The sequence below is a fragment of the Somniosus microcephalus genome, unplaced genomic scaffold, assembly GCF_052327205.1.
Source record: "Somniosus microcephalus isolate GS21.2 unplaced genomic scaffold, FLI_Smic_1.0 unresolved_chr1, whole genome shotgun sequence".
NCBI lineage: Eukaryota > Metazoa > Chordata > Chondrichthyes > Squaliformes > Somniosidae > Somniosus > Somniosus microcephalus.
Genome location: NW_028225179.1, coordinates 6856931 through 6871739, shown reverse-complemented (window position 1 = coordinate 6871739; position 14809 = coordinate 6856931).

Below are 14809 nucleotides of genomic sequence, written 5' to 3'. Positions count from 1 at the left end.
AGCGCCGGCGCAAAGTGTTTGCGCCCGCTCAGGTGCGCGTGCAGCTTATGACGTCATATCGTCGCGCAATGCTGTTTGTGCGCCCCAAACCGGAAATTCAGTGGCGCCCGCCCAATGTGGGCGTGGCGCTGCTAAGAACTGTGAGGTGGAACGCAAAAGAGGCCCTGTGGGCCTCGGGGAGCGCAAATTAAAGGGCACTTACACTGACCTATAAAGCCCAGCCATTTTGCTGCAATGCCTTTACTGCTTTGGATTTCTGGACAGAGACCAAGGGACAGAGCTTACTGATTTGGGACAACATAGGAGAGGTATTTTTGGCTTCTGGCCAGTGCTTTGACATTTGATTCATTGTGATTTACCTGTTCTCAACTTTATTATGGAGGCTGCATGGGGGGCCTTTTGTGCGTTATGTGCGAAGGGCTCGCAGACACTGTGAGAGAGGGCCAGCCATGCCTAGACACAGAGGGGCCATCAGGCGGCGGCAACGTAGGCCTTACCCACTCAGGCAATACCGGCAGCAGGTGTCCTATCTCACCATGACTGCGGCGCATTGTGTGAAGAGGCTGCGCTTCAGAAGGGAGGTGGTTGCAGAGATCTGCCAGCTGCTTCACACAGATCTGCGTCCACAGCTGATGTGCAGGACGTCTCTCTCGGTGGAAGTGAAGGTCACGGTGGCTCTGAACTTTTATGCAAGCGGCTCCTTCCAAGCCGCTGCTGCGGACATAGCGAACATCTCCCAGTTCGCCGCGCATCGCTGCATCCGGCAGGTCACCGATGCACTTTACGCGAGGAGACACCAATTCATCTCCTTCCCCATGACCCGACAGAGGCAGGAGCAGCGTGCAGTCAGATTTGGCAGGATCGCGGGCTTCCCCATGGTGCAGGGCGCCATTGACTGCACGCATGTGGCTATGCGGGCACCTATCCACAATGCCGAGGATTACCGCAACCGGAAGGGCTACCATTCCCTAAATGTACAGCTGGTGTGTGACCACAGGCAGCGCATCCTAGCTGTCAATGCCCGCTTCCCAGGAAGCAGCCACGATGCATTTATCCTGCGCCAGACTACTGTGGCTGACATGTTCGAGGCACAGCCTCCACCAAGGGGATGGCTTATCGGGGACAAGGGCTACCCTTTGTGTACATGGCTCATGACCCCGCTCCGCGCGCCCAGGACCCCAGCGGAGGAGGCATACAACGAAAGCCATCAAGCCACAAGGAACATCATCGAGCAAATGATAGGCGTCCTCAAGCAACGGTTCCGCTGCCTGGATCGTTCCGGAGGATCTCTTCAGTATTCGCCGGATAGAGTCTCCCAGTTCGTCGTCGTGTGCTGCATGCTGCACAACCTGGCTATCCGCAGGACTCAGGCACTGCCACCTGGCATTGCACCACCACCTCAGGAGGACGAGCAGGAGGAGGAGGAGGAGGAGGAGGAGGACCAGCCCAGGAGGGAGCGACAAGGGCCAAGGGCCGTCCGCCGGGGGCTTATTGATCGACACTTCTAGGCCCCCTGTCAGGGAATGGCCTGCGGCAATGAACGCACCTGAGGCAGCCGCTCCGCAAGCCCTCAGCCGGTTAACGCAAAAACCACTTCAAACATGACACCTGGACATGCTGAATAAATCAAAAGCTTTATTTCACAAACTCAGGGCCCTTCCCACATGAAACAGAAAAACAGACAAGACCCCCAAAAAACAGTCAAAAACATCTGTGACTCCCAAAACCTGGGGAGGACTAACAAAACTTGCCCATCCAAAAGGCCTTCAACAGCGGCCTTACAAAAATAAGCCCCCCCCCCACAACAGAGACACCCCCATGAGAACAAAAAATGCCTTGATCCTCGGCCTTAACAAAATAATGCCCCCCACAACACAAGCCCCCCAATATAAAAGAAACCGCTCTCACCACACTCTAATGGGTGTGCCGAGAGGGCGAGTCCTTAGACAGGCTTCTCCGGCCCCTGGCCGACCTGCTGCTCCACCTCAACCTGGGCCCTGCGGGTGTGGCGAGGCTGGGGGAAGGCTCATGAGGGCCACAAAGTGTGTCGGCAGATGCCCTTGGGGGTCGGCCTAGACGAGGCCTGGCCCGGGAGGGGCCGCCTGCTGACTGCTGCAGCTGTGGCTGGGCAGCATCAGTCTTAGCAGCAGCTCATCGCACCTTGGCTGGGGGAGTGGCAGTGTCAGCAGCACCATTGGGGGCAAGCTGGCTGATGGCAGGTGCGCGCTGCTCGCCAGAGACACTGGCACTCGGCCGGGCTGCCAGTGTAGCAAGCGCAGCAATCTGGGGGGAGGCCAGATCGCTGTGCTGCAGCAGGGCGGTGGGTGCCATGGCGATGCCTCCATGCCACAGCGAGTGTGGCAGAAGTGAGTGCCCGAACTGCCCTGGTATGTGCCCGCATCAGCTCTGCCAGTGTGTGGACGGCACCACTCATCTCGCGAGTCGCGTCCTGCGCTGCCGCCAGTTGCTGCACACCCGCGTCCTGTGCTGCCGCCAGTTGCTGCACACCTGCGTCCTGCACTGCCACGAGTTGCTGCACACCCCTGTTGTGCGCTGCGGCCAGTTGCTGGACACCCCTGTAGTGCGCTGCCGTGAGTTGTTCGAACCCCCTGGCCTGTGATTCCCCGAAAGCCACCACACTCTGAGCCAGGGACTCAATGGCGTGAGGCATCTGTTCGACCACCCCCATGAACTCTTGGTGGCGCTGCTCAGACGCCGCCGACATCTCATCGAGGACGCGCACCTCCTGGGTGAGGACCGTGTCCGGACTGGAGGGCGGACTCTCCCTCCGGGGAGAAGGCCGCCGAGCTGGCCGACCCTTCCCGCGTGCGTCGACCCCACTTGGGCCAGGTTGTGCCTCCCCTCCAACACCTCCCCCCTCTGGGGAGAAGGCTGGCGTGCTGCCGGACACTTCCCGCGTGCGTCCACCCTACTGGGACCAGCTTCGGACCTCCCCTCCAACACCTCCCCCTGGCTCTCCTGCAGGCCAGACGTCTCCCCTCCATTGCCATCCCCTGGCGTGGAGGGTTCCCCCGATGTGCCACCTTCCTCCTGGTCCTCGACGTCCTCCTCCTCCAAGGGCCTGGCTCTCTGCACTTCAGGGACCACCTCCTCCTCACCAGCTGAAAGCAGGAAGGCACAAGAGTAGCTTTAGAGTGAGGACAGGCCATCAGCGAGGGAGGCCTGAGTGGTGCATTATGCGCATTTGTCGGTCAGTGGGAAAGGATGTAGATCTGAAGCACGAGGGCAACGAGAGAGGTGCAACCGGTCATGTCCTTACCAGTGGGTACCAGTACAGGGTCCGCCTCGCCGATCGCGACAGGGCCAGTCACCCGGCCACGCATGAGTCGTGCCACGCTCTCCTCCAGATCAGTGAGTGCCTGGTACTCAGGACGGCCTCCACCAGTGACAGCCTGGCTCCTTACATTGCTCGCCAGCTTGGCCTGCAAGAGAAAGGACGGCCTCTAAGTACAGTGTGGTGCCCTGTTGCTGGGTGCACTGCCTCCCATGGTGGAATAGCTTGGCCAGTGTGGTGCCCTGTTGCTGGGTGCACTGCCTCCCATGGTCGAATAGCTTGGCCAGTGTGTTAAGTGCAGAAAGTGCTATTGATGAACATGCAAGTGCCATTGCTGCGGGAGGAGGGCTGCCCATTAGGCCTTTGAGGTCCCTTTGCCCATAATGTGAGGTGCACATGCAAGGATGAGGGGGACACTGGAAAGGGTACTCACCTTGACCATCCGAGTGAGGTCGTTGAACTTCTTGCGGCATTGGTCCGCACTCCTGGGGACATCACAGGTGGATGACACCCTGCGGGCGATTTTGCCCCAGGCTCTCCTGTACTGGCTCCTGGGAGCCTTCCTGCCACTGTCCGGGCACAGGATTTCTCTTCTCTTCTCCACACCATGAATGAGCACACTCAGAGCATGCTCTGAGAAGCGCTGCGCTTGCTCACGGGCCCTCTCCATTGCTCCAGGCGCTATTTTGGCACACCAGTAGTGCTGAGGCCTAGCTGCAGGGCTCCAGTATGCAGGGCGTGGCAGCAGTCAAAGTTGACCCTTCCCCCTTTAAGAGCTGGCCAGCGTCAGGGTGTCTGCTGTCAATCAAAACATGACCGCACCTGCGCTGCGCCCGGCTTCGGTGTTATTAGGCCGCATCGCCGGCTTAGCGCCAGAACACAGCATTTCAACGCCAGTTTCAGCGCTCGGCCAAACTTAGGGCCAACTCTACTGAATTTCGGCGATGTGGCCTACACTTTCCGGCGGGCGCTAACTTTAGCGAGTGCCCGACTTTAGCGCCCCAAAAGTGTCCAGACTGAATTTCTAGGCCCCAGTGTTTCCCTTTGTCCCAGAAGAAGTCGATGAGCTTCTTCTGCATCTTGGCGACAAAGGCAGGGGGCGAGATCAAAGTGACCAACCGGTACCACAACATGGCAGCTACCAGCTGGTTTATGACCAGCACTCGACCCCTGTAGGACAACACTCGGAGCAGTCCTGTCCAGCGTCCTAGGCGAGCAGTGACTTTGGCCTCCAGCTCTTGCCAGTTCGCCGGCCAGGCATCCTCAGCAGGGCTAAGGTAGACTCCCAAATAGAGGAGGTGTGTGGTGCTCCAGGCGAAGGGCCTGAAATCCTCTGGCAGGGAGTCCATCCACCACTGGCCCACCAGGAGTCCAGAACATTTCTCCCAGTTGATCCTGGCGGAGGATACGTCCGAGTAAATCCGCTGGCATTCTCGCATCCTCCGCAAGTCAGCGGGATCCGTGACCGTGAGGAGCACGTCATCGGCGTAAGCCAAGAGGACGACCTCCATGCCCGGCCCTTGCAGAGCCAGTCCCGTCAACCACTTCCACAAGAGGCGCAGGAAAGGCTCTACGCAGATGGCATATAACTGACCGGACATGGGGCATCCCTGATGCACCCCCCTCCCGAAACGAAGGGGGGCCATCAAAGACCCGTTAACTTTTATCAGACACTCCGCGGCGGCATACAGAAGTCAGATTCGGGTGATGAAATGCATCCCAAACCCAAATGCGCGCAGAGTCTTGAAGAGATACTCGTGTTCCACCCTGTCAAAGGCCTTCTCCTGATCCAGGGAAAGGGAGGTGACCGACAGACCAGCCCTCTGGGAATGGTGGACCAGGTCCCAGACCAGATGGATGTTATCATGGATAGTCCAGCCCGCGACCGTGTAGGACTGGTCAGGGTGGATCATGTGGGCCAGCACGGTGCCAAGGCGGGCAGAGATGACCCTGGCAAAAATGTTATAATCCGTGCTGAGAAGGGAGACTGGGCGCCAGTTTTTTAAAAGGCGGAGATTGACCCTCTTAGGCAGCAGGACAATGACTGCCCTGCGCCAAGAGAGGGGCATCTCCCCGGTCACCAGACTTTCCCCCAGGACCCGCACGTAGCTGCCCCCCAGGACGTCCCAGAATGCCCTGTGGAACTCCAGTCAGCCCGTCCAGCCCCGGGGACATTCCCCTCGAGAGCTGGCTGAGGGCGCCGGTCAGCTCCACCAAGCTTAGCGGAGCGTCCAATTTTTCGGCGCCCTCCAGGCCGACCTTTGGCTGGTCCTCCCACAAAACTCTGCACACATCATTGCTGGACGGATCCGGAGAGAACAGAGCCCCATAATAGGACCGGGTCTCCACACTGATCCCCTCCGGATCTGAGACCAGAGATCCATCGTCGGCCAGCAGCCCCAAGAGCTGCTTACGGACCCCCCGTCTTTTTTCCAGCGAGTAGAAGAAGGGGGAGCCGCGGTCCAGGTCCCAGAGGATCTGGATCCGTGACCTCACGTACGCGCCTCGGGACCCGATGAGCTGCAGGTCCTTCAGTGCGCCCTTCCTCTCTTCGTACACCTTCCGCAGTGCCGGGTCATCGACGACTTGACCAAGACGGGACTCCAGGTCGAGCACCTCCCTCTCCAACCGCCTGACCCAGGCCTCCCACCTCTTGGTCGACCACCTCATGTACTCCTGACAGAAGAGACGGACATGAGCCTTGCCCACGTCCCACCATAGCCTCAAGGAGGGGAAGCCCCCTCGCTTCCTTCTCCAGTCGGCCCAGAACCGACGAAATGAATCCAGGAACTGCTCGTCCTCCAGCAGCAGGTTGTTAAAATACCAGTACGTGGACACCCCCGGCACGCGCAACGGAGTGAGCTCCACCCACACCAGGTGGTGGTCCGTGCACGGCACTGGCCACATGGAAGCCGCCAGGACACAGGAGATGTATGCCCGGGAAATGTAAAGGCGGTCGATTCTGGACCTTCCTCCTCCAGACCTCACGTAAGTGAAGGCGCTGGAGTCGGGATGGAGATTTCGCCAGACATCCACCAAGTTGAAGGACCCGACCAGGTCCCTCAACTTCTCCACTGATGCCAGTCTGCGCAGGGGACCCGAACGGTCCCTCACCTCGAGGGTGCAATTAAAATCTCCCCTGAGGATGACGCACTCGCCGATGGCGATGCAGCCCAGAAGAGCAGACACTTTTTCAAAGAAGCACACTTGCTGCACACCGGCCACAGTGACCTGAAGCAAGCGGCCCGGCACATGCCCCTTGACCCACAAGATAACTGGCTGAAAATGCAGGGCCAGCAAGATAGCCACCCCGCTGGAATAGTTGGAGAGGTGACTCATGCTGACCCCTCCTTGCCACTCCAGGAGCCACATGGCCTCGTCCTCCGGAACGGTGTGGGTTTCTTGCAGGAAGCACACCGCATACCTCCCATCCTGGAGGACCAAGAAGTTATTAACTCTACGGCGCGCATCTCTGCTGCCGTTGATGTTGAGGCTGGCTATGGTTATCTTCATGACAAGAGTATAGTGCAACCTCTACTTAACCTAACGGGAGGAGGGAGAGCAGCCGCTATTCGACTGCCACTCCCTCAGCAGCCCAGCAAGGAACTTGTTGATCCGACGGTGCTCCCGTGGCCCCGCGCCCTCGTCCATGCCCATGGATTTGTCAGCGGCACATACGGAGCTGACGAGCAGCACCAGATCCGACCATCTGTCTAGGGCCTTGGAGGCAGGGCAGTTCTTTCGTACGTGCCCCACCTCCTTACAGGCGTGGCACTGCACACCGTCCGATGATAAAAGCGCCCTCAGTGTCCTCCTCCCGGGCCAGCTGAACAAAAAGCTGGTGCTGGAAGGAGAAGACGGACCAGAGGCTGGCCTCCCTGCATCCAAGCAGGATGGGTGTGATCCCCGACCTCACCTCCCCCAGTTGACTTAGGTGGGGGGAGGAGGAGCTCAGCCAAAACAAAGGGTGGGACGTTTGACAAGAGGATCCTTTGCACGGTGGTCTCGAGAGGATCCACCAGCAGGAAGGTCCCACCCATGGTGAGCCCCTTGGTTACAGCTAGGGACACCGCCCACTCCGATGCCAGGAAGAACACCGCCTTGCCGTACATTTTTGAGGCAGCGATGATGGCTGAAGGGCCGACAACCCCAGCCATGGCCTTCACGCATGCCTCGACAGTCATGTTGGGGTGAGTGTAGCTCTTCACCCCGTGTTTTTTAGTGATGAGGCGAAATGGTGATGGGGCAGCAGAAGCAGCGGGAGCAGCTGTGGCTGTGGCTGCCACACTTGTGTATGACCTTGCTGGCCCTGTCACCAGTGATGATGTGGTCGCCATTGTGGGGCGCTTATTATAAAGGGCTACACCCACCCCAAGTCACAGGCCTGGTGATGTTAATGGCCTCAGTGGTTGATTTCCCTGAGTAGAGGGAGCTTTAAAAGTGAAGGCACACCTCTCCCCTTGTTGATTAAATTGGGAGAGAGGCCTTCTCCCTTCTGCTCAATGGGCAATTAATGGATATGAGGTGCCTCTTAGAGAGAGACAAAGAGAGAGGCAAAGAGAGAGAGAAAGGGGGGTGGGAAGGAGGGAGGCTGCAGGGGCTGGGTCTCCACTCAAGATGGTGGGTGGGTGCTCGCAGGGGTGCACTCTCTGAAAAATAAGTCTTTATTGATGGTCTTCTTGTGGGGGGAGAAGATGTCTTCACCTGGGAAAATAAAGCTGGAGATGCCCAGGCTCAGTCCACCACCAGGTCTTAACAACATAATAATTAAATGATGACTTTGCCTGGGCAGCTCCAGCTGTCCCAGGTCAAGCAATAGGGAGGGGTGTTTGCTAGTGGTGTGTGTGGCCTAGTTTTTACAAGAGCCACACACACTCACACACACCCCTAGATGTTTTCTTCTCCTTCTTCTTTCTTCCCCCCCCACTTAAATACAGAGTCTTTATGAGAGTGCACCATGAAACACCCACCTGTAGAAGTTTTCCAACGGCTCTCTCTCCTTCTGAACAGATGTAGGATGTTCGTTTTTCTCCCCTCTCTCCCTCTCCTGTAATGGAGACTAGTTGGGGAAACAGTGATGGAATGGCTTCCCTTTGTTGTTAGCTCTGGTCTGGTCTCCTGGTCTCTCCTCTCCTCTCCTCTGGCACCCCAATAGTAGCTGCAGCAGCAACAGATGTGGTCTCTCCTCCTGGACACAGAGAGAGAGACCTCACCTGTCCTGTCCTCTCCTCTCCTCTCCTCTCTTCTGGCACAGCAGCAGCACAAGATTCCTGGCTGGCTATCAGGGATCCCGGGGTTCATTTTTTCTCTTTTATTTAAATCTGGTAGTACTTGTTACAACTCATCAATTACATGATAAATCCATTACATTCATTAACCACAATAAGGCTAAGCCTTAAAAAAAACTTTAAGAGTAACAGTACAAATACAATAATACATTTTTCCAGACAAAACCAATGTCAACAATACAGGTACCCGTAGTAAAAAACAATACATACCAGTCCTACTGGCAATCTAGTAACTCTTCATTTTTGCTTGGTATAACCTGTTGTCCTTTTTAAAATTTTAACATTCAAGTACAACTGTACTTATACAACTCATCAGTTACATAGTAAATCCATTACATTCATTGACCAATTATGGTCAACAATATAAATACATCAATAAATTTTACAGGTAAATCAATAATGTTTACAGTACAAACTGCAACTATTTAATAAACCAAGAATCCGTACACACCAGTCCAACTGGCATCGTTCAATCATTCATTCCTCCATTCGTCCATTCGTTCGCTCAAGCATAAGTTCCATTGTGCATGACTGTGTACATGTGTGCCATTTCTATCTGTGTGCATGCATGCATTCGTTCATCCGTCCGGCAGGCTTCACGCTCACCAAGCGGGCCTTCATCCTGGGGAGTGAGGGCCCTTCCTTCGGTCAAACGTAAGTTCCATTGTGTATGTGTGCATATCATTTGTCTACCTGTGTGTATGCATGCGTTCGTTCATCCATCCGGCAGGCCTCACACTCACCGAGTGACCCCCGTCCTGGGGAGCGGGCCCTTCATTCGGTCGAACGTAAGTTCCATTGTGTATGTGTGCATATCATTTGTCTACCTGTGTGCATGCGTGCGTTTGTTCATCCATCCGGCAGGCCTCATGCTCACCGCATGACCCCCGTCCTGGGGAGCAGGCCCTTCATTCGGTCGAACGTAAGTTCCATTGTGTATGCGTGCGTGTGTGCATATATTTGTATCTGCATGCGTGCGTTCACTAAAGTGTTCATTCATTCGATTAAGGAAGGCTTTAACACTAAATAACACCACAATATAGAAAGTCCTACAACTATATCAAAAAATCACTTAAGACTTCAAGTAAACTACTTTTAACCAGAACCCGAAACTTCTTCAAAAAACAAGTAATACCAGTTCAATGCCAGTCCTATTGGCACTCTAATAACTCCTCATCTTCACGTGATGTTATCCAACCATATAATGTCATAATCCTTATCCACAGTCTTCAACCTTTCCACAGAAAAGAAGCCAACCACTTTCTCAAATCCCGTAAAAGAGGAAAACGAGTACTCAAATTTCCTTCTTCTTGCTGTAATCACTCACAGGACCCAGCCATCAAGACATTGGTTATTCCTTGCCGATATACCTTGTTTTGTCTTTTATTTTCCTTTTTTCCTTTTTCACTTTTACCCGTTCTCTTTTCCCATCTTATGGCTGTTCAAGCACCATACTATAGATAGGAACAGTCTGTCTTTCCTCCACCAAAATGGCAGCGCACAAACCCGATCCCATCACCGAAACAAAGCCTCACAGCTGCCACCAGACGAAGCACAGGCGGGGCCGCTGGAACTAATTCGGGCCGGAGACCGTTCTTCAACTTTAGAAACCATGCAGCATGCTCACCCACAGCATCTCCTGACTCCGCTTCTGTCGACCAGCCGCTCCGCCCTGGGCTCCCCGCCTGGGGCCCTCCGCGCTGGGCCCCCCGCCTGGGGTCCTCCATGCTGGGCCCCCCGCCCGGGGCCCTCCGTGCTGGGGCTCCCACCTGGGGCCCTCCTTGCTGGGCCCCTCACCTGGGGTCCTCTGTGCTGGGCCTCCCGCCTGGGGTCCTCCGCTTTGGGCCCCCCACCTGGGGTCCTCCACCCTGGGCCCCCTGCCTGGGGTCCTCCATGCTGGGCCTCCCGCCTGGGGCACTCCACCCTGGGCCCCCCACCTGGGGTCCTCCGCCCTGGGCCCCTCACCCTGGGCCTCCCGCCTAGGGTCCTCCGCACTGACATTCCCCGTGAGCAGCCGGGGTGTGGAGCAGCCCGTTCATGCAGCACCAAGCAGAGCTGAGCTGCTGAGAATCTCGCAGCCTCCCCCGGGATTCATTAACCCGCTCCCTGAGCTCTCTCACCTGATGTGTCAGCGGCAGCTGCCAAGGTCCGCGCATGCTCAGCTCACACTGCCCGGGTGATTGACGGGAGCTTCCGACCAATAGGGAGCGAGCGGGGCAGGGCTGGAGGAGGGAGCCGGCAGCGGGTCCTCCAACCAATCAGGGAGCCCGAGGGGCGGGACTAGCACCGGCTGATTGTCTGATCCGCAGGGCAGCGAGTTTCTCCAGTCCCTTGTTCAGGGCCCGGGGCCCGGGGAGGCTGTGGGCCTTTATTCCCCGCATTGGACACAAGGCTCTTTGGCTCACAACACACTGGCTCAGGTTTCAATAGAGACTTTTTATATTCATCAATAAAAGCAGATAAATCTCGTGGAACAAAATATTTGGGAGTAAAAATACTGTTATTTTTCCTCTGTGGAATTTGTTAGTTTCAGACAATAACAACAACTTGTATTTATAGAACGTATTTAATGTAGTAAAATGTCCCAACGTGCTTCACGGGAGCGTTATAAAACAAAATTTGACACCAGGTACAAACCAAGTATATTCCCATAAGGAGGAAAGATGGGGCGTCCAAAGCTCAAGCTCCCTGGATGACAAAGGATGTAGACGTAAGAATAAAACAGAAAAAGGAGGTTTGCGACAAATGTCAGGTACAGAACACAGTCAAAAACCAGGAGAATACAGAGAGTGGGGTGAAATTGAAAAAGGATATATGAAAGAAAGACTTGCATTTATATAGCGCCTTTCATGACCACCAGACGTCTCAAAGCTCTTTACAACCAATGAAGTACTTTTGAAGTGGAGTCATTGTTGTAATGTGGGAAACACGGCAGCCAATTTGTGCTCAGCAAGCTCCCACAAACAGCATTGTGATAATAACCAGGTAATCTGTTTTTGTTATGTTGGTTGAGGGATAAATATTGGCCAGGACACCGGGGATAACTCCCCTACTCTTCTTCAAAAGAGTAGCATGGGATTTTTTACATCCACCTGAGAGAGCAGACGGGGCTTCAGTTTAAAGTCTCATCAGAAACAGTGCAGCACTCCCTCAGCACTGCACTGGAGTGTCAGCCTAGCTTTATGTGCTCAAGTCCCTGGAGTGGGACTAGAACCCACAACCTTCTGACTCAGAGAGCAAGTGTGCTACCCACTTTTTTTTTATTATACTTTATTGAACATTAAGATCATTTACAACATCGTGACCATTACATTGTATGATACAAATCAATTCCACTGCCCTGCACAGCCATTCCGCCACCACATTTTAACATCAAAACCTGAAGTTTAATTTGTCTCCTGTAACATATATTAATCGATTGTACTTTAAAAATTGGTTGTAAAATACTGTCCTTAAATTCCTTTCTGAATAAAACATCCACAGAGGTCTTTTAGCTTATATTTAAAATACTCTTTTAGATTGATTCTCCTCCCCTTAAAAACAGAGCATTCCTTCTTTGCACAATCATGAATCTAGCCAAACTGAACATTAAATTAATTTCCGCTCCGCAAGACTCGGGCAGACTCTCCTGCAATCCCCATCTCAAAATTGAGTCCCGCGGGATTCCCATTCTCGCTGTTCGGTCCCCACCCAGCAAAAAAGCTTCACACAACTGTCGAACATAGTACTTAAAGTCATTTAACTGCAGATATAACACCAGTAAATGGAACAGAGTCTCATCCTGTGTCCCACACATTGGGCAAGCTGCCGCCTCCACTCGTCCAATCTTGCGCAAGACCGTCATGGTAAAAATCCAGTTATGAGCCAATTTGAAATCCAGTTCAATCCATTCTGGGCATTTAAAATTCGCCCACACTCCCTTCCAAATCCTATTGAAGTCCTGGTGTGGAGATGCCGGAGTTGGACTGGGGTGGACAAATGTAAGAAGTCACACAACACCAGGTTATAGTCCAACAGCTTTATTTGAAATCACAAGCTTTCGGAGCGATGCTCCTTCTTCAGGTGAAGTGGAGAAATGCATAAAGACATGGAGTGTGTGGAGGAAGGGAGAGGCCATTCTCGGGCTGTGTGTGTACAGTGTAAGACCCCAGCATCTGCAATATTTGACCCCTTGTGACCCCACCTCATTGTTCTTTGATGTAATGTTTCCCTGACTGACCTGTGTGGACACCATTCACACCTTTGACTGCTGTGATTATCTCTCTGCCGAGGTGTGATAAATGGCAGTTGGAAAGGTTACCTGTAAACATCTGACATGATTCTCTGACTATATAAGCTGTGTCTTTATGCATTTCTCCACTTCACCTGAAGAAGGAGCAGCGCTCCGAAAGCTTGTGATTTCAAATAAAGCTGTTGGACTATAACCTGGTGTTGTGTGACTTCTTACTATTGAAGTCCAGCTGTGGGTATATACTCTGCCAAAACTCCTGACCAGCATGTGTCTTGAATCTCCATTCTCTGAATACCTCATAGAAATCTCGAGTATTACAGATGTCAAATTGGACTAACTCTCCCCCTTTCTCCAGTACACATTTTTACTTCCTTTGGAGATTTCCGCATTTATTTCTTCCATCCAATCCTATGGCATTGCCCTCACAATCTTCTCATACATGATTCCTATTGCTTTTCCTTCTACCTCCTGATCCTCCTCCCACACCATATCCTTCACTATCGCTTCTGGCAACCAACCTGGAATCACCTCGTATAATATATCTTTCACCGATATAATCCCAGCTTTTATAAAAGCTTGATTAAATAAAACCTCTCCTTCGATGTTGACCCACCTGTTCAAAAATAAAGGCTGTTCTAAAAATTCCTCAGCCCCCTTGGGCGTAAACTGCACACTTTTTAAAAATTGAGCCCAAGTCTCTACAACCCCCTTATAAAACCTAGGGAGAAGGTTAATCGATTTCAAAAACATATTATTGTATTCCATATACAATATTCCCTGCCCTCCTATCCCACTTCGTTTTAAAAAAATGCTCAAAACAACTCTCCCAAAAACTTGAATTTGACTTCTGAAGAAATCTCTTCACCCATTTGATTCTAAAGGATTTTTTCTTCAAATCAATATCTGGGAAATTGAGTCCTCCCTGATTTCTCCGTCCAATGATGGTATTGTAAGCCACCAAGGCTGGTTTCCCTTCCCATAAAAACCTCACACAAGCCTCTCGGATGGGCTTTTCTGCCCACTCAGGAATATCCTCCACCATCAATAAGTACCATAGCTTAGATAGCAGGAGAGCAGACACCACTGTCGCTCTTCCTTGCACTTTCAACCACCTTCTTTCCCATCTTCCCAAAATCTTTTTAATTTTCATAACCTTCGGTTCCCAATTTAATCGATCCACTTCTTCCCTGTCTTTCTTGCACCCCATATGCAACCCCAAGAACTTCCAAAACCTCCACCACCTTAAAGGGACATTCCCCCAACCATTCCCCCCTACCCCTCCCTGCAACCAGGCATTGGGACTTACTATAATTCACTCTGGCACCTGAAGCTCTACAATATTCCTCCACTACCTCCATAGCTTTCCTCACTGACTCCCCATTTCTCAATGTTAAGGTTGTGTCATCTGCATATTGGTGTATCACCGACACCAGCCCAGAACTGGGGACCACAATCCCAAACTACACCTTGTTTCTTTCGCATCATGTAACCTAATGGTTCTGCTACCAATGTGTACAGCAGTGGGGACAGAGGACAACCCTGTCTCACTGATCTCTGTATTGGAAAATACTTAGATTAAAAAACATTACATTTAACACAGCTAAATATGTTTGAATAAAAATTCCTTATCCACTGAATGAAATTTTCCTTGAAACCAAATGCTTCCAAAACCTTCAATAAAAACTCATGAGAGACCCTATCAAAGGCTTTCTCTTGATCTATCTTTAATACATAAGCCTCCCTCCCACTCTCTTCCATGAGCTCTATCGCATCTCGGATTGAGACCACAGAGTCTGCGATGTCCCGGCCTATGACTCCATAGGACTGAGAGGGCCAAACTATCTCCGGTAACACCTCCTTCAAACGATTGGCCATAACCCTCGCCAAGATCTTATAATCCACATTTAATAGTGTGATGGGCCTCCAATTCTTCAGATCCCGTCTATCCCCTTTATTTTTATAAACTAAGCTTATGATACCTCTCCTCATAGATGG